This window comes from Bison bison, unplaced genomic scaffold (genome assembly GCF_000754665.1).
Source record: "Bison bison bison isolate TAMUID 2011002044 unplaced genomic scaffold, Bison_UMD1.0 scf7180017864263, whole genome shotgun sequence".
NCBI classification, from domain to species: Eukaryota; Metazoa; Chordata; class Mammalia; order Artiodactyla; family Bovidae; genus Bison; species Bison bison.
In genome coordinates this window covers 6,636,670-6,658,194 of record NW_011494835.1, presented here as the reverse complement: position 1 = coordinate 6,658,194, position 21,525 = coordinate 6,636,670, and the positions used below count along the sequence as shown (strand labels likewise).

The 21,525-nt window shown below is 38.6% G+C and overlaps 1 long non-coding RNA gene across 2 annotated transcripts in view; it reads left to right on the top strand.

The window, feature by feature from the left end:
• The first annotated feature begins 33 nt into the window (after positions 1–33).
• Positions 34–21,525, top strand: part of LOC104994647 — a 44,617-nt gene continuing 23,125 nt past the window's right edge. For both annotated transcript variants that reach the window (XR_825971.1, XR_825972.1), the window contains exon 1: positions 34–101. This is a non-coding gene — a long non-coding RNA (uncharacterized LOC104994647). The remainder of the gene's footprint in view (positions 102–21,525) is intronic.

Genomic DNA, 21,525 nt, shown 5'->3' with positions numbered 1-21,525 from the left:
CCCCGGGCCCGGGCCCCGCCTCCCCGGGGTCCGGTTGCATCTCCACCCGCACACTTCCAGCAGCCCTAGGCGAGCCGCTGGCAGTTGAGGAAAAGTTTGCGGTAGGATTGACACCTGTTGTTTCTTGGGTGGGCTACGGGTCACCACGAGTGCAATCCTGGGTGCACGACTCTCCCCAAAGTGATCGCTCGCCTCCGCCACCAACCTGGATTCTTTGGTGCGGCCCCTCTCCCCAGCGTGTGCACACACACGCTCCTGATGGCTTTGGTGAAGTTCTGTCCCGGGGAGGCGGGAAGCTTTCTGACTTTGTCTTTGACAGTGACCCGAGTCTCTGCTCTGACATGCCGAGCACTTTGCTTGAATATGTTTAGCTGTTCAACGGGCACCATTTATGCACTTAGTGCTGGCCTCTGACGGAATTCATTCTACTTCGCGTCGCGTCCCAAGGTTTCTGTACCCTCCTTTCCCGCACGGGGTCAGCTCTAGCCTGCCTTCCCGCATCCGAGGCTCCCCAGCCTGGGGTCTTCTCTGCACCTTCCTAGCGTTTCATCTATGACTAATGCGTTTTCTCCGGGAGAAGGGTGAGCCTGTTACTCTTCTAATTAGACCTGGCTCCAGAGAGCCAGCAGCTTGAATGAAGGGGAGTTTGCCAAGAAACTAAACAAAACCTTTAGTTGGTAGTTTTATTCCTAGTTTTTTTTTTTTTTTTTAACAGAATCTCCATAGTGGCGATATCAATTTACATTTCCTCCAACAATGCAAGAGGGTTTTCTTTTCTTCACACCCTCTCCAGCCTTATTGTTTGTATATATTTTTGACGGTGACCATTCAAATCGGTGTGAGGTGGTACTTCATTGTAGTTTTGATTTGCACTTCTCTAATAATGAATGTTGTTGAGCACACTGTTCATGTGTTTTATTAGCCATCTGTATGTCTTCTTCGGAGAAATGTCTGTTTAGGTCTTCTGCCCTTCCTGCAATTAAAAAAAAAAAATTAGTGGGGTTTTAGCTGCTTCCACTACCCGTCTGGGTTTCTGGGAGCAGTCATGGTTCGCAGAGACAGAAGTTCCTGGCCAGCCCCATTAGGGGAAGGAACTTGGGCATGGGCAGTCTTGAGGGGCTTGAAGGAATGAAGATACAGTGTTTTATATCCCTGTGAAGCTTGATGTCCTGTTCTGAACCTGAGCGCACCATGGAGCAGGGGAGTGGGGCAGGGTCAATACCCTGGCACAAGCCATCAACAAGAAGCTACACGTTCTGTGTTCTTCCAGAGTATCTAAGCGTGCCTATTCAGTCTCTGGTGTGCCAGTAGGAGATGATCTGGTCAGAGCGAGCTTTCCCAATGACAGTGGTGGTTCACGAGAGGAAAGGGAGGGGATGCTTCAGGGAGAAGACTTTGTACAAGTAGGAGGTGCTACCCTTGGCTCTCAGTCCTGTAACCTACAAGGATCTGTGTAGGTTAGGGCCTTGAGAAGCAGTTTCAGCTGGCCAGGTTAAAAACTCTTGAAGTAAAACAACAGCAGAAGGGGTTAGGAAGGTGTGATAAACAGATCAGTGGAAGGACACTGGGAGGCAGAGCAGCAGAAAGCCAGCTCGACAGTCCATTTTTAACTCAGCTCAGGCAGCTGTGCTGCCTGAAGGTCAGGGAGCCAAGGAAGGAGATGCCAGGCAGATTTCCACTTCTACTTGAGCAATAGAAAAGGGCAAATAGACAAGCCCGTTTAAGCCAAGCACTTGCAGTGTCAAGTGTGGTCAGGACCAATGGATGGTCAAGTTGGGGAGGGCAGCTGCCTGGCAGATGGGGGTAGGGTCAGGACACTACCCTCCTTATCTGGGTGGCAGTGCTAATGAGGCTCACCTGCTTCTAAGGAGAGTAATTCGGATTGATATAAAAGGTGATGTGAACCTATGCTACTGAAGTAAAGAAATGACCTGTTTCAGCTTCCTTAGGGTATTTAGGCATAGGGCTTCTCAAGTGGCTCAGTGGTAAAGAATCTGCCTGCCAAGCAAGAGACGCTGGTTAGAGATTCCTGGGTGGGGAAGATCCCCTGGAGGAGGAAATAGCAACTCACTCCAGTATTCTTGTCTGGAGAATTCCATGGACAGAGTAGCCTGGAGGGTTATAGTACGTGGGTTTGCAAAGAATCAAGACACTGAGTCACTGAGCACGCATGCATAAATTAAGTACTCCCAAAGGGCCAGAAAGATTATTGAACCTTATAGAAAGTAGCAGCTACTCTCAGCTCACCTGAGTAACAGAAATTTTGCCAAGTCCTTGGGGATTTTACCACAGAAAATAATTTACTTATGTATGAAAGATGAATAATGTAATTTTTTAGCTGAAAGGGCCTTGCTTTCAGGAATTATAGAACGTAAATTACTGATACAGAACACAGTTCCTGGGATAATGAGTGGAGATTGTCTTTTAAAAATCTACTTAAAAAGGTAAAAAATCCATTCTGTCTCTGGTTTGCATGTTTTCAGGGTTAAATGAACAGAGCTGATTTTTCCAAAGGAACTATAGAACAGAATTAGGAAAAACTATTAATAAGTGCCACAATAGTCTTGTCACAAGATAGTGTGTTAGAGTTTGTACTGTTGTGAATATACTTAATTGCTTATAACTGAAAGTTGATCACATTGGCGTACCTCAGGTGTTTACCAGATACAGTGATGAAGTTTATTTCATTGCTGGTTTGTTATATCCTTTCTAATTAACATTATAAAGATAGGGTGCTTACTGGAAATAACCATTGTATATGAAGAGAAAGTCTAATTGATTAAATAATTAACTTTCATACACCAGTGTACTATAACAAGCTACCAAAATCAGAAGCAAGGACTTTAACTTAAGCACGCTTGCTTTTTTATTACTATAATTTACTCATCTGTCTTCCCACAAAAAAGAGAAATAACAGCAATGAATGGCAACAGTATATTCATCTGATGCATACACAAATATTTAAGTTCCATGCTTCCTCATGTATATATATATAGTATTTATAATATCACTGCTTACATAAAGTGCAAATTTAAACTACCAGCGATTTTGTAAAAAACACAGACAATGTGATGTTTTGCTGCTAAGTCACTTCAGTCGTGTCCAACTCTATGCGACCCCATAGATGGCAGCCCACCAGGTTCCCCCATCCCTGGGATTCTCCAGGCAAGAACACTGGAGTGGATCACCATTTCCTTCTCCAGTGCATGAAAGTGAAAAGTGAAAGTGAAGTCGCTCAGTTGTGTCTGACTCCCAGAGACCCCATGGACTGCAGCCCACCAGGCTCCTCTGTCCGTGGGATTTTCCAGGCAAGAGGACTGGACTGGGGTGCCATTGCCTTCTCCGTATGATGTTTTAATGTATTGTTATAGGAAATACTGGTGTTTTGTGCATTTGTGGTTTAGAGTGTTGAATATTTATTACTTCTTTTGCCAGCCCGTTTTCTCTTTTTATCCAATGTGTACCGTTGTTCCTGAGCTCTTATTAATACATTTACATTCAGTGCATTGCTTATTTCATTTCATTAACTATGACACCAGAGGGGAAAATGACTGTGTTTCTTAATCTGTACAGTGGATTCAAGGAGGATTTACAGAACGTGAAAGTTGATCTGTGCAATATCCAAAGCCCCTTATCAAACTCATAGGGTTGTTGTGAGGATTAAAAGAGAAACTCTTATAATCAGTTTAAAATATTATCCCTTTTTTAATAAAACAAATCTGAGACCTTTGATTTCACACTGTCTCTGGCTCTCCTTGGTTGTGCTAAATTCTAATCCTCATGTGAAGTCTTAGAACAGAGCCTGTTACACAGCAAGTACTTAATAAATGATAGTCATTGTTGCTTTTATTGTTATCTTGAAATTGTAGTTTTCTGGTTCAATGAAGTCAATGCTAAAGGGGCTACATGGGGTTAGAGAAGTATTGCTAAAGTGTTAATAGAACACAATTTATGGTCTTTAATGTTTTCAGGAAACCTAGAAAATATTTGCCACTGATTAGGAAAAACTTTTTTATTAGAATATGTACATAACTGTTTTGGGGAGCAGTGAAGGAGGTCTCCCAATAATATGTAAGAAAATATTGTGGGTAAAAAATTACCTGATTAATGCTTGATAATCTAGAAAATGGTTTCCTGGAAAAAAATAAAATTTACAGACATTTAGAATCATTGACTGTAAAACCATCCAGTTGTGTCAAGATAAGTATGACATTCTGGATGAGATAGTTCATCATTATTTTTATTTGTCTTTGAGGATGTTCCACCCAATAAAATTTCCATTTCATCATTAAATATGAAATATGAGTTATTCTATGATATATTGAAAGATTTTCCATTAAGTAACATGGAGACCTTATTAAATATAAGGCAAAAAAAGGTCCAATATAAAATAATATAATATCTACTGCTGCTAAAAGCTGAGAGAATTTTCCAGTAGCAGAAGGCTTCCCTTCTCTAAATTCAAGCATAGAAATGGTTCCCATAGTGACTTATCTCTTAAAATAGTTGTATGACTTTTTTATCCTAATAAACAATGGTATGTATTATCTCCTTTTAAATAAAGCAAGCTGATATATTTAAATGCACACAGTCTCTACTTTTCCTTAATTATGCAAAAGTTTCTAATTCAGGTGCCTACATAAGGGAATGTCAGCCAAGAATGTGGATTAGGTCCTTGACATTTTTCTAGGGATGCAACTTAAAACCTTGGCAAGCCCCAAATTTGAGAATACCAGAATCTCATACCATTTCTTTGGAATTCTTATAAATAAAGCTATACATTCATGTAGGTGCTGATCCTTCATTGTTCCCCCTCCCTTTGCCAGCATAGTGTCCTATTCTGGTGGACAAGCTTTGTACAGCTTTTGTTATTCACATTTGTTTCCCAGAAAAGTTATAATTTGCTTCATGGCATAAATTTGGGGGATAGTATGAGAAGAGAATTAAATCCCAAGAATGCCCAATGGACTAGATAGGGTTTCTGTAGAGTAGCCTTTAGAATATATCTGATCCCCATTCTGCAGATGTCAAGTATATAAAAATGAAAAAACTTGACGAAGTCACAGAGAGGTTCCAGTTTTTGATATTTATGGTGCAGTAGTTAAACATGTGGACTGTGGAGCCTGACTATTTAGGTGCATATCCCAGCAATGACACAGACTAGCTGTATAGACATCAGTAAGGTCTTTAACGTTTCTGTGACTCCATTTCTGTCTTTAAAATGGGAATTGTAATAACTTTATGAAGGGCCTTTGTGGGGATTAAATGTTCAATTGAGTCATGGCTGACTCAATAAACATCAGCCATGATTATAACTGTATTTTGCTCTGATCTTGAAAAATCCCAATGCCTGGTGATCTTGTTATGAAAAGGTAGCTTGAGGAGTGTGGCATCTGTTTAAGCTGTGTATAAAAGTGTATCTTTGTTACACATTTATTCATTGGTTGGTTGACATTCAGAAGTATTTATTGAATATTAATTTTCTGCTAGGCACAGAGAATACAAGAGTCTCTATATCCTAGAGATTGTAGTTTATAAAGAAGTGCAGACAAATAAATAAAGATTACAATTAACGAGCCAAGGTAGGGGAGCTACAGTGCACTGTGGCAGTGCAATGGTATAAGCACTAATATGTTCTGAAAGAACATATTGCTATTCACCTTGTTTCATGGACCAGTAGCATGAACATCACTTAGGAGCTCCTAAGACATGCAGAACCTCAGTCCTCAATCCAAGTCAAACACAATCTGCTTTTTAAAAAGATTCCTAGGTGATTCATATGGTACACAATTAAATTCTGGGAAGCTCTGCTTTTTTTTAAAAAAAGTATTTATTTATTTGGCTGTATCAGGTCTTAGTTACAGCATGTGAAATCTTTAATTGCAGCATATGAACTCTTAATTGTGGCATAGGGATCTAGTTCCCTGACCAGGGATAGTACCTGGGTCCCCTGCTTTGGGAGCATGGAGTCTTAGCCACTGGACTATCAGGAAAGTCCTGGGAAGCTGTACTTTTAATTAAAAAGAATTAACAAAACAATAAGATGATCTAAGTATTTGAAAACTTTTTCTGGGCCAATTAATAAAAAGCATTTGAGTTCCTACTCTACAATAAGGCCTGGCCTTGATGAAAGGTGGTTCCCAGCTGGGCAAATGTTTGTGGAGTCTCCATAGCTCCTATTGGCCATCATGGCCTTGGGCTTGCCTCAAGAAATGACACAGTTATGTGAGAACAGTCCTGGTCCTGTTTAATAAACTTGACACACTATCAAACTCTAAATTGTTTTTAATCTTGATGAAATGGAAGCCAGTTATGTAAAAAAGGAATGGGCTTACATTATAAAATGTATTTAAAATGATTGATTGGTGGAATGTTGAATTTGGAAACAACAAATTTGGAAGGAGGGGAGCAGTATAGAAAGATATATGTCTTATTACCTCCAAATTTATTGGAGAGGATAAGTACAGTTATGCAAGTTTTCATCTCTTCTTCTGTAATCATATCATAAAATATACTTTAAAACATTAACTTTGTTTTTTGAAATATTGTGCTGTGGTTAAGAACTATTTTAATAAATGATATACAGTAATAGAGGTTCTAAATCATAAATTGCTGAAGCAGCCTTTTGGGAGATGTCAATATACCTGGACCCACACTGAAGTACATTCAGTTGTGTGACATTACTGATGCATTGTATCAAGTTGAGCAATAAATGGTACTTAGAAAATTATTTATAGCAATGCATAATTACTTTGGCAGTAGGTTTAGACGTCCATATGCTAAAAGCAAAACAGTGCTCACCTCCATATGTGGAGGGGAACAGCAGACCTCAGTGATTTGACTAAAGGCTGTGACTCAGTCAGGCTAGGCTTCAAATCCTGGATCTGCCACAGATAGGCATCCTGAAATTAATGGAAATGCTTTGAATGTCAGCCTCCTCATCTGTAGTGCAGAACATTCAATGAAACAACATATGTTACATTTCTGGCAACACAATTTATACATATGAAGAGCTCAGTCAAAGGTGGCCATTCTAAATGCACATGGCTTATATGAATTTGCACATGTAAGTAAAAGCACATTCTATTTAAGCAAATAATTTGTCATGTGCTGTGTTGGGTTTTTCTGCTGCTAAGTCACTTCAGTCGTGTCCGACTCTGTGCGACCCCAGAGACGGCAGCCCACTAGGCTCCTCTGTCCCTGGGATTCTCCAGGCAAGAACACTGGAGTGGGTTGCCATTTCTTTCTCCAATGCATAAAAGTGAAAAGTGAAAGTGAAGTCACTCAGTCATGCCCAACTCTTAGTGACCCCATGGACTGCAGCCTACCAGGCTTCTCCATCAATAGGATTTTATAGGCAAGAGTACTAGAGTGGGGTGCCATTGGGTTTTTCAGGATGTAGTAAATTTTACTTTGCAGATAATGGATAATAAAGGGTATATTAGCGGGAGAATTAGGAGACCTGGCCCCACATATAGCTTTCACACAGACTTGGTCTCTGACTTGGGCACAGGATAAGTTAGCAGAATCACCCAGAAGTATTGAAAAACTAAAAAGAGATTCACCCAGCCGGGAGGAGGAGAGAGTTATTTATGGATTCCAGAGCAATAGAGACTAAGGTCTGACTTTTTGGCAGTGTCTAGGAGGCAGCAGACACTACAGAGGAACTGAGCAGAGTTCCCATATTTGAAAAAGATTCTCGCTGCACCCTGAGGACCATTCAGAGCAGCAGGAAATGGCCAGATCTGATAGATGCTTAAGGCGCAAGTGATGGACATGTTGCGGGCAAACAATGACTAGAGGGAGGCCGCCTTCATCCCCACCCCACTCCTGGAATCTCAACATTGCACAGAATTCACCATCTTTGACATAAACACTGGGTCTATGGAGTGGGAGGGTGAGTATGGTGAGGGGAAGTGGGACTGAAATTAAAGTAACCTACTTCTTGGTGGAATAAAGCATGAATATCAGATACTAAGCTAAACAGCAAACAAAAAAGCAGTAATATTGCTTAGTTATAGTTAATTTTTTTGTTTCATTCAATTTATACATCATAATGTGGCTTTCTCGGACACTCTACTTTTAGCATTTATATCTAATGTAAGAGTTCCATTTCCAGTGCACAGTTACTATGAAAACTCCATAAATAAGAAATGTATTTGTATTTTCTAAATCAGGAAACTATTTTAAATACACATTATAAAGCTATAACCCTTGTAAGAAATTATGTAGATAGAATCTAACAAGTTTAATTGTAAAAATTAGTTTTAAAATAATTATTTTTACACTTTTATCTTACTCTTAAGTAACCTAGGGGAAGTATTACTGGGGCAGGTCCAGAAAACTCAAAATGGATTAAATAACAAAGTTAATAAAGTATAACTGACTTTCATTTTACAATCAATTTAAAAGCTGCAAAGTAAAAAATCAAATTCCTGTTGCTACTTCTCATTCATACCATTCTTTGTACCCCCTGCCTGGAAGTAACCACTTTTTTTAGTTTTTATGCATTCTTCTAGAATTTCTTTATGGAAATACAAGCACATACTAATATATATTCTCATTTTCACTCTTTTTTACCCTAAAGGGAAAACTATATGTTCCTCACATTGCCTTTTTGCACTGACTATATAGCTTAAGAGTTCTTTCTGTATGAACTTATAATTACTCTCTCTAGCCTATAAAGTAGTAGTGTTCTGCCTTATAGATTTTCATCTTACCTGTGCATTACAAGGGGTGTTTTGGTTATTGATAGATATTTTGCAGTTACATACAATTCTGTAATGAATAATCTTATTCATAAGTCACTTTGAATGTGGAAAAGATTAAATAAATTCTCAGAGGAGGGGCTTTTGAACCAAAGACAAATATGCAAAATATAGTTTGAAAGATCTTTATCAATTATCTTTTTCAGAGGTTGTACAGTTTTGGGGACCCACCAATAAAATATGAGAATTTCTCTTCTCACAGGCTCTCCAACATTTGTTCACTTCATAACTATTTTAAGCATTTAATATGCCTTTTTTATCAGAGAAGGCAATGGCACCCCACTCCAGTGCTCTTGCCTGGAAAACCCCATGGACAGAGGAGCCTGGTAGGCTGCAGTCCATGGGGTTGCTAAGAGTCGGACACAGCTGAGCGACTTCCCTTTCACTTTTCACTTTTCACTTTCACGTATTGGAGAAGGAAATGGCAACCCACTCCAGTGTTCTTGCCTGGAGAATCCCAGGGATGGGGGAGCCTGGTGGGCTGCCGTCTATGGGGTCGCACAGAGTCGGACACGACTGAAGCGACTTAGCAGCAGCATGCCTTTTTATATAGTTTTAACATGCTCTGAAAACCTGTTGGCTGGGAGTTGCAATTTCATTCATTCATGGCAGAAAATGTATTGTCCTATTTTGAAAAGGGAGAAACTGTAAGTGGAATGTATTAATCACAATTCTCAGGAAAAACTAAAAATATATCATAGTTTTCCTAATTCCCAGTTTTGGAAAAGTATTAGGGCTGTATCTACAATGATTATTATAACTTCACTGATTGGTCAGTTAAGGCAACAAAGGTTTTTTTTTTTCTTCTTCTACAGTTCCATTTGTACTGAATTTTCAATCAAATGTTATGGTTATGTATTTTGGTTATGTAAGGACATTGCTGTGTTTATTGAGGCCAAAGTTCCTTTGGTTTCTTTTCAGGAGAAAATCTTCATTTAAAAAGAGAAAGACATCTTTTTAAACATAAAATTTACAAATGGCCTGTAATTTTATTTCAATGTTCAAATAATTCAATAACATTTCCCTCTTTTAACCACTGCAAAATTATAACTTTATTATAGCTCATGGTAACCCACTCCAGTGTTCTTGCCTGAAGAATCCCAGGGACGGGGGAGCCTGGTGGGCTGCCGTCTATGGGGTCGCACAGAGTCGGACACGAATGAAGCAGCTTAGCAGCAGCAGAATATTCAGTTAAATGAAATTTGGTACATCAGATGTCTGTGGATGTAACTGTTTGCGTACAGAAGAGATCATGGGTTCAAGTGCAGGTTTGAGTGTTCTAGGTCTGCTCTAATTGATAGCCACTACACACATGTTGTATTGAGCACTTTAAAATGTGACTAGTCCAAAGTGAGCTGTATAAAATACAAACCAGATTTCAAAGATTTAATCGAATGTAAAGAATGCAAAACATCTCATTAATAATTACAATATTACGTCTGTTACATGTTGAGTAGTAAGATTTTTATATATTGGATTAAAGAAAATATATTATCAAAATTAATTTCACTTCTTTAAAAAATTTTTTTAACATAACTACTAGAAAATTAAAATACTATATGTGGTTTGCAGTCATTGTTCACCTTAAGAAATACAAGGCAATACTATTCTAGATCTTTGCCACTTTGCCTTAAAAAAGGAAGCATAGTAGCTTCTTTGCATATAAATGAGGATTTGCAAATTCTTTTTTTTTTATTTGAAGTATAGTTGTTTTACAGTATTGTGTTAGTCTCAGGTATACAGCAAAGTGATTTGGTTATACATATGCTTATATTCTGTTTTCTTGAGGGTTTGAAAATTCTTAAAAGTATACTCTATAAATGGTAACTATTAAGTTGGGGGATCAGGTTTACTGAGATATACTTTAAATATATTAAAACCTACTCTATTTAGTGTAGCGTTCTCAAATTTTAAACAGCTCTTAGAGTCATGTACCCACCATTACCACCACAATCAATACAAACAATTCCATCATGATAAAATATTATTACCTTGTGAGTATTTGTAATCAATCTCTTGCCTGAGGCCCAGCCCTGGGCAAACATGCTACACATATGGATTCAGTCTAGACTTTGAGTCTTGTTTCTTTTGCTTAGCATAATTCATTTGAGATTCAGCCAAGTTGTTGTATTAGTAGTTCTTTCCTTTTTATTTCTGAGTACTGTTCAACTGCATATATGACGGACAGGAGGCCTGGCGTGCTGCGATTCATGGGGTTGCAAAGAGTTGGACACGACTGAGCGACTGAACTGAACTGAACTGAACCACACTTTGTCTATCCATTTGCAGTTGAAGGACATTTGGTTTTTTTCCAGTTTTTGAGGATTATGAGTAAACTCAGTGTATATATTTGCTTACAGACTTGTATATTAATATACATGATCATTTCTCTTAGATAAGTACCAAGAGACTGGAATTGCTGAGTCATATGGTGTTTGTTTAATTTTATAAGAAGTTGCCAAAATGTTTCTTCAAGTGGTTCCAGTTTTGTACTTCCCCCCAGCAATGTATTAATATGAGTATTCCAGGTGTGCCACACCTTTGCCAGAATACGATACTGTCATTCCTCTGCTTTTTTTCTTTTTTAGTCCTTCTAATAGGAATGTAATAGTATCTCATTATGGTGTTAATTTTTATTTTCTTCATGACTCATTTTGTTCAACATCTTTTCATGAGCTTGTCATATGTGTATATTACTTGATGAAATATATGTTGAAATCTTTTGCCCATGGCTTTTTCATGGATTTTTTGAGGCTTGAGAGTTTTTTATTATTATTGAGAATTTGAGAGTTCTTATTATTGAGACTTGAGAGTTCTTTATGAATTTAAGATACAAGTCGCCTATTAGATAGATGCTTTGCAAACATTTTCTACCAGTGTGTAGATTTTTAATTCTTTTAGCAGTGTATTTTGAAAAAAAGTTTTAAGTTATGATAATGTCCAATTTGTCAGTACTTTTATGAGTCATATTTTTGTGTCATATCTAAAAGTTTCTATATAACTCAAGATTATAAATATTTTCCTCACGTTTTCTTCTAGAAATTTTATAGTTTTACATTTATGTGTATGATCTACTTTGAGCTCCTTTTTATATGTGATAGACGGTGTGGGTTGAAATTATTTTTTTTTTACCTATAGATGCCCAGTTGCTCTGGCACCATTTGTTGAAAACCAATATGCTTAATGGAATTGCCTTTGCATTTTGATGAAAAGTCAATTGACTATATACATGCCACTTTATTTTTGGTATTTATTGTATTCTATTACTCTATATGCCTGCCTTTTACCAATATCACAAGTCTTGAAATCAAGTAATGTGAATCTTCTAATTTTGTTCTTCTCTTTCAAAATTATTTTGGCTTTCTAGTTCTTTTGTGTCTTCATATGAATTTAGAATCAGCTCGTTAATTTCAAAAGAAAATGTCTTCTGGGATTTGATTAGAAATTCACTGAATACAGATAAGTTTAAAACAATTTATATTTCAACTTTGAGTTTTCCAATAATAAACATGATACAAGTTCTCCATTTATTTAGGTCTTTGATTTCTTTTTTAAACATCTGTAATTTTCAGCTTATGGAAACTGCATATATTTTGTTAGATTTATACATATTACATTTTATACTATTTTAAAATTTCAAGTTCCAGTTGTTCATTGCTAGCATATAGAGAGGAGAAGGCAATGGCACCCCACTCCAGTACTCTTGCTTGGAAAATCCCATGGACGGAGGAGCCTGGTAGGCTGTAGTCTCTGGGGTTGCTAAGAGTCAGATACCACTGAGTGACTTCACTTTCACTTTTCACTTTCCACTTTCCTACATTGGAGAAGGAAATGGCAACCCACTCCAGTGTTCTTGCCTGGAGAATCCCAGGGACGGGGGAGCCTGGTGGGCTGCCATCTCTGGGGTCGCACAGAGTCGGACACGACTGAAGTGACTTAGCAGCAGCAGCAGTAGCATATAGAAATGCAATAGAAATACAGAAATACTATAAAAATGCAGAAATACAAGATATAAGAAAATTGACCTGTTTTTTAACTCTTGCTAAAATGACTTAGTAGTTCTACTAACTTTTAAATAAATTTTTTGGGATTTTCTCCACAGGAAATCATGCTGTCCGAAAATAGTTTTATTCCATTCATTCCAATCTGCTTTTGTTTCATTTTTTAAATTTTCCCTTTATCGCACTGAGCAGACCTCAGGTGAGATGTTGAATGTGAGTGGTGAGAAAGGGCATCCTTGTCTTGTTCTCACTCTCGGGGAAGCAGGCAGTTCCCACTGTGAACTGTGATGTTAGCTGGAGACATTTTGGAGATTCTCTGCATCACACTGAGGAAACTCTCTATTAATCCTTGTTTGCTAAAAGGATTTTTATTATGAAGGGATGTTAAATTTTGTTACATACATTCTTCTAAATCTTTTGTGATGATTATGTGATCTTCTGCTTTAATCTGTTGATATGGTGAATTACATCTATTGATTTCAGAATGTTGAACCAGCCTTACCTTTTCTCATGATGTATTATTGCTTTCATATTCTTGGGTTCAATTTGCTAGTATTTTGCTAAGCTATGACAAACATAGACAGTGTATTAAAAGCAGAGACATTATTTTGCTGACAAAGTTTCATCTACTCAAAGCTATGGTTTTTCTAGTAGTCATGTGTGGATATGAGAGTTGGCCAACAAAGAAGGCTGAGTGCCAAAGAACTGATGGTTTTGAACTGTGGTACTGGAGAAGACCCTTGAGAGTGCCTTGGAGAGCAAGGAGTTCAAACCAGTCTATCCTAAAGGAAATCAACCCTGAATATTCTTTGGAAGGACTGATGCTGAAGCTGAAGCTCCAATACTTTGGCCACCTGATGTGAAGAGCCAATTTATTGGAAAAGACCCTGATGCTGGGGAAGATTGAGGGCAAAAGGAGAAGTGGGTGGCAGGAGGATGAGATGGTTTGACAGCATCACTGATTCAATGGACATGAGTTTGAGCAAGCTCTGGGAGATGGTGCAGGACAGGGAAGCCTGGCATGCTGCAGTCCGTGGGGTAGCAAAGAGTTGGACACGAATGAGCAACTGAACAACATTTTGTTAACAGATTTTGCTTCTATTTCATAAGGGATGTTTTCTGGAGTTTTCTTTCTTATACTATCTTTGTCTGATTTGGGTACCAGGGAAATATTAGTCTTATTAAATAATTCATGTAGTACTTTCTCCTCTTGTATTTTCTGAGAAAGTTTGTGTAGAATTGATGTTAATTCTTTCTTAGTTTTATTTTAAATACCGCATCCTTGGAGAAGACTTTCCTAACACTTGAATCTAAATTAGGTCCCCTCAGTTATTAACTCTGCTGGTATCCTTTTTATTTATAGATTTTACCATAAGTATAATTTACATTTTTTGGAGGTTTATTTCTTTAATGCCAGCATTCTCTTCTAAGAGGCCAAGTCCATGTCTGTGCTGTTATATGCCCATTGCTTAGCACAATGTCTAACACCTTATCGATGTTTAATAAATATTGGCTGAATAAATACATGGATCCCTAGGATTTAATGATTGTCATTATTCATTATTCATCATGCAATTGTGAGCATTTTACCTATAATCGCTGCTGCTGCTGCTAAGTCACTTCAGTCGTGTCCAACTCTGTGTGACCCCAGAGACTGCAGCCCACCAGGCTCCCCCGTCCCTGGGATTCTCCAGGCAAGAACACTGGAGTGGGCTGCCATTTCCTTCTCCAGTGCATGAAAGTGAAAAGTGAAAGTGAAGTCGCTCAGTTGTGTCTGACCCTCAACGACCCCATAGACTGCAGCCTACTAGGCTCCTCCATCCATGGGATTTTCCAGGCAAGAGTACTGGAGTGGGGTGCCATTGCCTTCTCCGTACCAATAATTACTTACTAGATATTTGTGCAAATTTCTTACCATGAACAGGAAAACATTTCAGACACATTTAATAGGTATTGAAAAAACATTATTTTGTAACAGAATTAAATAATTGCAAACATAATAACTTTCACTGTGGAGTTAGCATTTCCATACATAACCTTATAATGTAAATTGAACAACCTAAAATTCTGAGGAAAACTAGAACTTAAGTTTAGCCTTAGCATGAAACAAAGATTTTAGTAAAAATAAAATGATGTTTTACTTAGCTTTTACAGATTAAATATAATAGATTTAAATAAAGAATTCAATGTTATATATTTTCCTTTTTTAAAAAGTAAAATCAGCTAAATATACTTTGGTGAAGCAAATAGCAAGTTAGAGCAGTAAGCAACGTACAGACCATATGGTCCAGACACTAGGCTATAGAAGCAGCCTTCTGTGTTGAGGTTTACAAAGGAAAAAGTTCAAGGAAGGATTTGCAATTTTCATGGCTTCCATTTTAAATAATTTTTTAACTTGTTCTCATTGAGCAACTGCCATCATTCTGTTTCTTTCAGTAGCAACAGAAGTTTTGGGGAGTGGAAGAGAAGTGATGCCTATGAGTAGGCAGTTAAACATGTAGAAGAAATCATAACCGTGTTCGAAATAAAATTAAAACACAATTAAAATTCAAGCAAATGTGAGTTTCTCTTGCCAGTCAACTTTCATTCATTACTTCTTTCATTCTTTTGACAAATTATTTTGAGGGCCTGGTTTGTGCAAATGGGCTTCCCAGGTGGCGCTAGCAGTAAGGAATCCACCTGCCAATGCAGGAGATGTAAGAGATATGGGTTCAATCCCTGGACTGGGAAGAACCCCTTGATAAGGGAATGGCAACCCACTCCAGTATTCTTGCCTGGAGAATCCCATGGACAGAGGAGCCTGGTGGGCTATACAGTCCATGGGGTTGCAAACAGTCGAACATGACTGAAGCAACTGAGGTCACATGTACTAAGCATTGGTGAGGGGTGGGAGTAATATGGGAACAGTATAGATATGGAATTTGCCTCCATGGAGCTAACAGTTTAGTAGGAGAAAGCAGTACATAGAAACCAGCAGCAGGGGATATGAAGTCCGTTGATAATGGACATAGTATAAACAAGAAGAATATTGACCTAGTCAAGATTGTGGTTATTTGATTTCCTGTTTAAAATGCTATTTGAAAGATGTGCAGGAACTGAATATGCCAAAAGGGGTGAGGAGTGGAATAAATGTTATAGGCAGAGAAATTAATACTATTGACAGCCAATATTCAGTGGGCACTTCCCAAGTGTTCCACATGAACAATTTCTTGTAATCTTTATAAAGACCCTATGAATTGAGTGGTGTCATTCCTAATTTAGGGCTGAGGATGAGGAATGAGGAACACAGAGATTTAGAAACTTGCCTTAGGTTACACAGGCAGTAAGTGGTAGAGCTGGGATTTGAACAGTGTTACTCTGTGTGTGACTGTTTGTAGGGAAGATAGGGAATAGTGGAGTTTGTAATGATGATGGAGGGAGGTTGCAGGTGGGGGGAAGTGGGAGAATAAGTGGTGTCAGGAATGAGATTGGGAAGGGTGGAGATACAGCTCAAGTTATGAGGGAGCCATGTGAAGGAGCAAATTGAATATCACTTAAATGTGACCCATATTCTCTCACAATTTAAATTCCTACCTTGAGCTCTTTCATCTTACTTGGTGTAGTAAAGAATATGGTCTTAACTCAATTGACATGACTTAAACATGACAAAGACTATATTCTAGTGGAAAAGTATTTTGCTTGAAGAGAGTTTTTCTACCCCTGAGCCAAATAATCAGGGAAAGCTTCCTTTTGTGAATTTACAGCTTCCTGACAAACTATCCATTGTGTATAGTTTTGTTGTTTTTTTTTTACTGAAATATATTCATTTTCTTTTTGTCCTTTGGTCAGAATAATTTATTAAGAATTACTACTTTATATGCTACCGTGACACAGAGAAGTATCCTATTTTATAGTAAGGATATATCACAAATGATTTATTATGAAATATAAAGTATTACATTTTATGAACATTTTAATTGAAAAAAGTTAACTCAAATTCAAAATTTTTCTTGCATATAGCCATTACATTACAATTCTTCTTTATGAGTGGGAGCAGAAAGGGTTATTTTTAGCATGCATTCATTGTGTAAGGAGGGGTTTTGTGCATGTAAATGACATCTGTTGAGTATATCAATGTGGATAATCAATTGGCATGAAGTGTGTTCTTGAGAGGTTTTCCTTTAATTCAGGAGATTATGTTCTTAACCCTAGCAAAGGAGCCGGGAAAGGCAGCAGAGTTCTTCACCATCAGTGTATGACCTCTGTGGGCGAAACAGAGCAAGCACATGTCTCTTCAATGGTGGGTCAGTTGTGAACTCTTTGAAAACGTTAGAAAGGCGTTGTAGACAAAGACTTAGAACTCCTTATTAGGAGAGTCTTGCTCAGAATTGATTTCTACACCCACATATTTTCAGAACATTGGACTCATAGCTGAACATTTTTCTGAGTGGAATTGGGAATGTTTATTGACCAGCAGAGTGGTATAAGCTCCAGTCCTCTTCCAGAGGCAGATCAGAGATTTTATGGCTCTTCAGGATTATTGGATTGATGTGATTCTACTTCCTTTCATTACTAACATTTTAGGTTATGCATTGCTTATAAAATGTGTCTCACAAGATGACTGTGTATATCTACCTTTTAAAAAATAAATGTATTTCAGATGGAGGTTTTTCATGGGATGAAAACTTCTTTAGACTACTTCAAAGAATTATTGCAGTAGGCCCCTCTGGAAGGAAAAGGAATTCTTGTCTTTGTGTTGGCTTGAATCCTTGCTCTGGTGTCCTGACCTCTGTACTAGGAATGCAATAAATTCTAATTTTTGGTTTGCTGATTCAGAGTTAAGGAAAAAAGTCTCCTACAGTCCCATTTTATGGTCAACCCTCTTAAATCTGGAAAAAAGGAGAAATTGTACTTTATGGAGTTGTATAAAGTGGCTTCACTTTGGACAAGGAGAAAAAGAAGAGAGCCTCCTTTTATGCATTAGACTTTCATTGAGTTCCAGGGCTGGTCAAAGGGCCACAAAGGTCAAGGAACCAGGATACCAGTTGAGCTGACACACGCATTCCCTCATACACCACTGTTGCCACTTAAAAGTGTTAAAAGCAAAGAGCAAAAAAAATAAAAAAGAAAAGTCAATGATTGACAGTCTGACAGGACAAGTTGACTCAGCAATGAAGTCACCATTTTCCTAATTTCTGGAAGAAATCCAGTGCTTGATAATTAGAGTTTTTCTAGAAATTAAATTGGTAAAAGGAGATAGTCCCCTTGGACTTTGGCTCTTCTAGCTGGGGAGCTTTGGTCTGGCGCGGTACGATTGGTCTCCTCACACATACCTTGAAGTCGTGAGAAGTGGACGAGATGGCCAATACTCTTATCTGGTACTTGTTCATTTGGGGATAAAGAGACCTGCCCAATCATCTCTTGGCATATGGCAACATTCTTAAACAAATACTTTGTACCTGGACAAGGAGCTGTGCTGTGTTCAGTCTTGAGACACGATGGACTGTAACACACCAGGCTTCTCTGTCCACGGGATTTTCCAGGTAAGAATACTGGAGTGGGTTGCCATTTCCTTCTCCACTGGTCAAGAAGAGCCCTTGGTAAAACTACGAAGCAGGGAATTTTACTTTCAGTGACCAGCCTCCCTTCCTCACCATCCAACCTGACCATTTTTACTCACTTCCACCCAGCTCCTGCAGCACAGCTGGATTTTCCCAGATACTTAGCTGAAAGCCCTGGCTTATTCATTATAGGTCAATTTTGCCCTCCCCTGCCATGCCTCATACTCCAGACTTTTCCCCTGTCCCTTAATCCCCCTACAAAGACTACCTGGCTCAGTTCCAATCACTAAGTGCTCTTATTTTTAGGCAATAATGGATGGCCACCACCCATGGGATATTCTGTAATTCCTTTTAATGCATTAGATTGCTTATATTTTTCTCTCTCTTGGATAATATAATTCTCAGTCTAGTTAGAAAGGTAAACAATTACAACAGTTCAAAAAATGAGAGGGAAGGGCCTTTACAGGCCATTTATTCCACATTCTTTCAAGAACTGCCTATTCCACAAATACCTAGAATTCATTTTATGGGTATGTTGATGTTCCTTGTTCTTGAAGAGAGTTCTGAGCAACTAAGGCAGTTTGGGTGTTTTCAAAATAAAGAGCAAAGGGAAAAAAAAATGTTGTATTACCTTTACATATTTTCCAGATAAGTCTTCAGGACTAAAAGAATCCCAGAAACTACACAAATTTTGTCTATTCACTTCAGTAGTGTTTAAGACATAATCTGGGGTCTTCCCAGGTGGCTCCAATGCAGAAGACACAAGAGACGTGGGTTTGATCCTTGGGTTGGGAAGATCCCCTAGAGGAGGGCATGGCAACCCACTCCAGTATTCTTGCCTGGAGAATCCCAGGGACAGAGGAGACTGGTGGGCTACAGTCCATAGGGTTGCAAAGAGTCAGACACAGCTGAAGTGACTAAGCATGTACATGTACAAGACATAATCTAGTCTAATTGTCTGACTTAAAAAGCTGGGAAACAGAGAGAAAGAGAAGGGAAGTATACATAAGGTCACAGAGATTGATTACTGACAGAATGGGAACCAGAACCCAACTTTTAATATAATTGATATGACATATTTTATTTCAATAAAGATGAGTAATAGCTTTAAATATTTATTATAAACATTGGGGCTTTAGATGTCCTATTATAAAGATAATTTTTTAAACATCATTCTCTCCCATTCTTCCTCATAAGCTCCATTTCTAATTTTCTTTTAAATCTATCACAAATTCACCTTCTAGGAATAAAATGCATGAGATTATCTTACTCCAATCTTATTGTACTTGACATTAAGTTCACTTCAGTTTAGATGCTCAGTCGTGTCCAACTCTTTGCAACCCCATGGACTTTAGCACACCAGGCCTCCCTGTCCATCACCAACACCCAGAGTTTACTCAAACTCACGTCCATTGAGTCGGTAATGCCATCCAACCATCTTATCCTCTGTCTTCCCCTTCTCCTTCCAGCTTCAATCTTTCCCAGCATGAGGGATTTTTCCAATGAGTCAGTTCTTCATATCAGGTGACCAAAGTATTGGATTTTTAGCTTCAACATCAGTCCTTCCAATGAATATTCAGGACTGATTTCCTTTAGGATGGACTGGTTGGAAATCCTTGAAGTCCAAGGGTCTCAAGAGTCTTCTACAACACCACAGTTCAAAAGCATAAATTCTTCAACCCTCAGCTTTCTTTATAGTCCAACTCTCAAATCCATACATGACTATTGGAAAAACCATAGCCTTGACTAGATGGACCTTTGTTGGCAAAGTAATGTCTCTGCTTTTTAATATGCTATCTAGGTTGGTCATAACTTTCCTTCCAAGGAGTAAGCATCTTTTAATTTCACGGCTGCAGTCACCATCTGCAGTGATTTTGGAGCCCCCCAAAATAAAGTCTGACACTGTTTCCCCATCTATTTGCCACGAAGTGATGGGACTGGATGCCATGTTCTTAGTTTTCTGAATGTTGAGCTTTAAGCTAACGTTTTCACTCTCCTCTTTCACTTTCATCAAGAGGCTCTTTAGTTCTTCTTCGGTTTCTGCCATAAAGGTGGTGTCATTTGCATATCTGAGATTATTGACATTTATCCCGGCAATCCTGATTCCAGCTTGTGCTTCATCCAGCCCAGAGTTTCTCATGATGTACTCTGCATAGAAGTTAAATAAGCAGAGTGACAATATACAGCCTTGACGTACTCCTTTTCCTATTTGGAACCAGTCTGTTGTTCCATGTCCAGTTCTAACTGTTGCTTCCTGACCTGCATACAGGTTTCTCAAGAGGCAGCTCACGTGGTCTGGTATTCCCATCTCTTTCAGAATTTTCCACAGTCAAAGGCTTTGGCATAGTCAATAAAGCAGAAGTAGATGTTTTTCTGGAACTCTCTTGCTTTTTTGATGATCCAGCGGATGTTGGCAATTTGATCTCTGGTTCCTCTGCCTTTTCTAAAACCAGCTTGAACATCTGGAAGTTCATGGTTCACATATTGCTGAAGCCTGGCTTGGAGAATTTTGAGCATTACTTTACTAGCATGTGAAAGTGAAAGTGAAGTTGCTCAGTCATGTCCGATTCTTTGCGACCCCATGGACTGTAGCCTGCCAGGCTCCTCCGTCCATGGAATTTTCCAGGCAAGAGTACTGGAGTGGGGTGCCATTTCTTTCTCCAGGGGTTCTTCCCAACCCAGGGATCAAACCCAGGTCTCCCACATTGCAGGCAGCTGCTTTACCATCTGAGCCACCAGGGAAGCCGCTAGCACGTGAGATGAGTGCAATTGTGCGGTAATTTGAGCATTCTTTGGCATTGCCTTTTTTTAGGATTGGAATGAAAACTGACCTTTTCCAGTCTTGTGGCCACTGCTGTGTTTTCCAAATTTGCTGGCATATTGAGTGCAGTACTTTCAGAGCATCATCTTTTAGGATTTGAAATAGCTCAACTGGAATTGCATCACATCCACTAGCTTTGTTTGTAGTGATGCTTCCTAAGGCCCACTTGACTTCACATTCCAGGATATCTGGTTCTAGGTGAGTGAGTGACCACACCATCCTGATTATCTGGGTCATGAAGATCTTTTTTGTACAGTTCTGGGTATTCTTGACACCTCTTCCTAATACCTTCTGCTTCTGTTAGGTCCATACCATTTCTGTCCTTTATCTAGCCCATCTTTGCATGAAATGTTCCCCTGGTATCTTTAATTTTTTTGAAGAGATCTCTAGTCTTT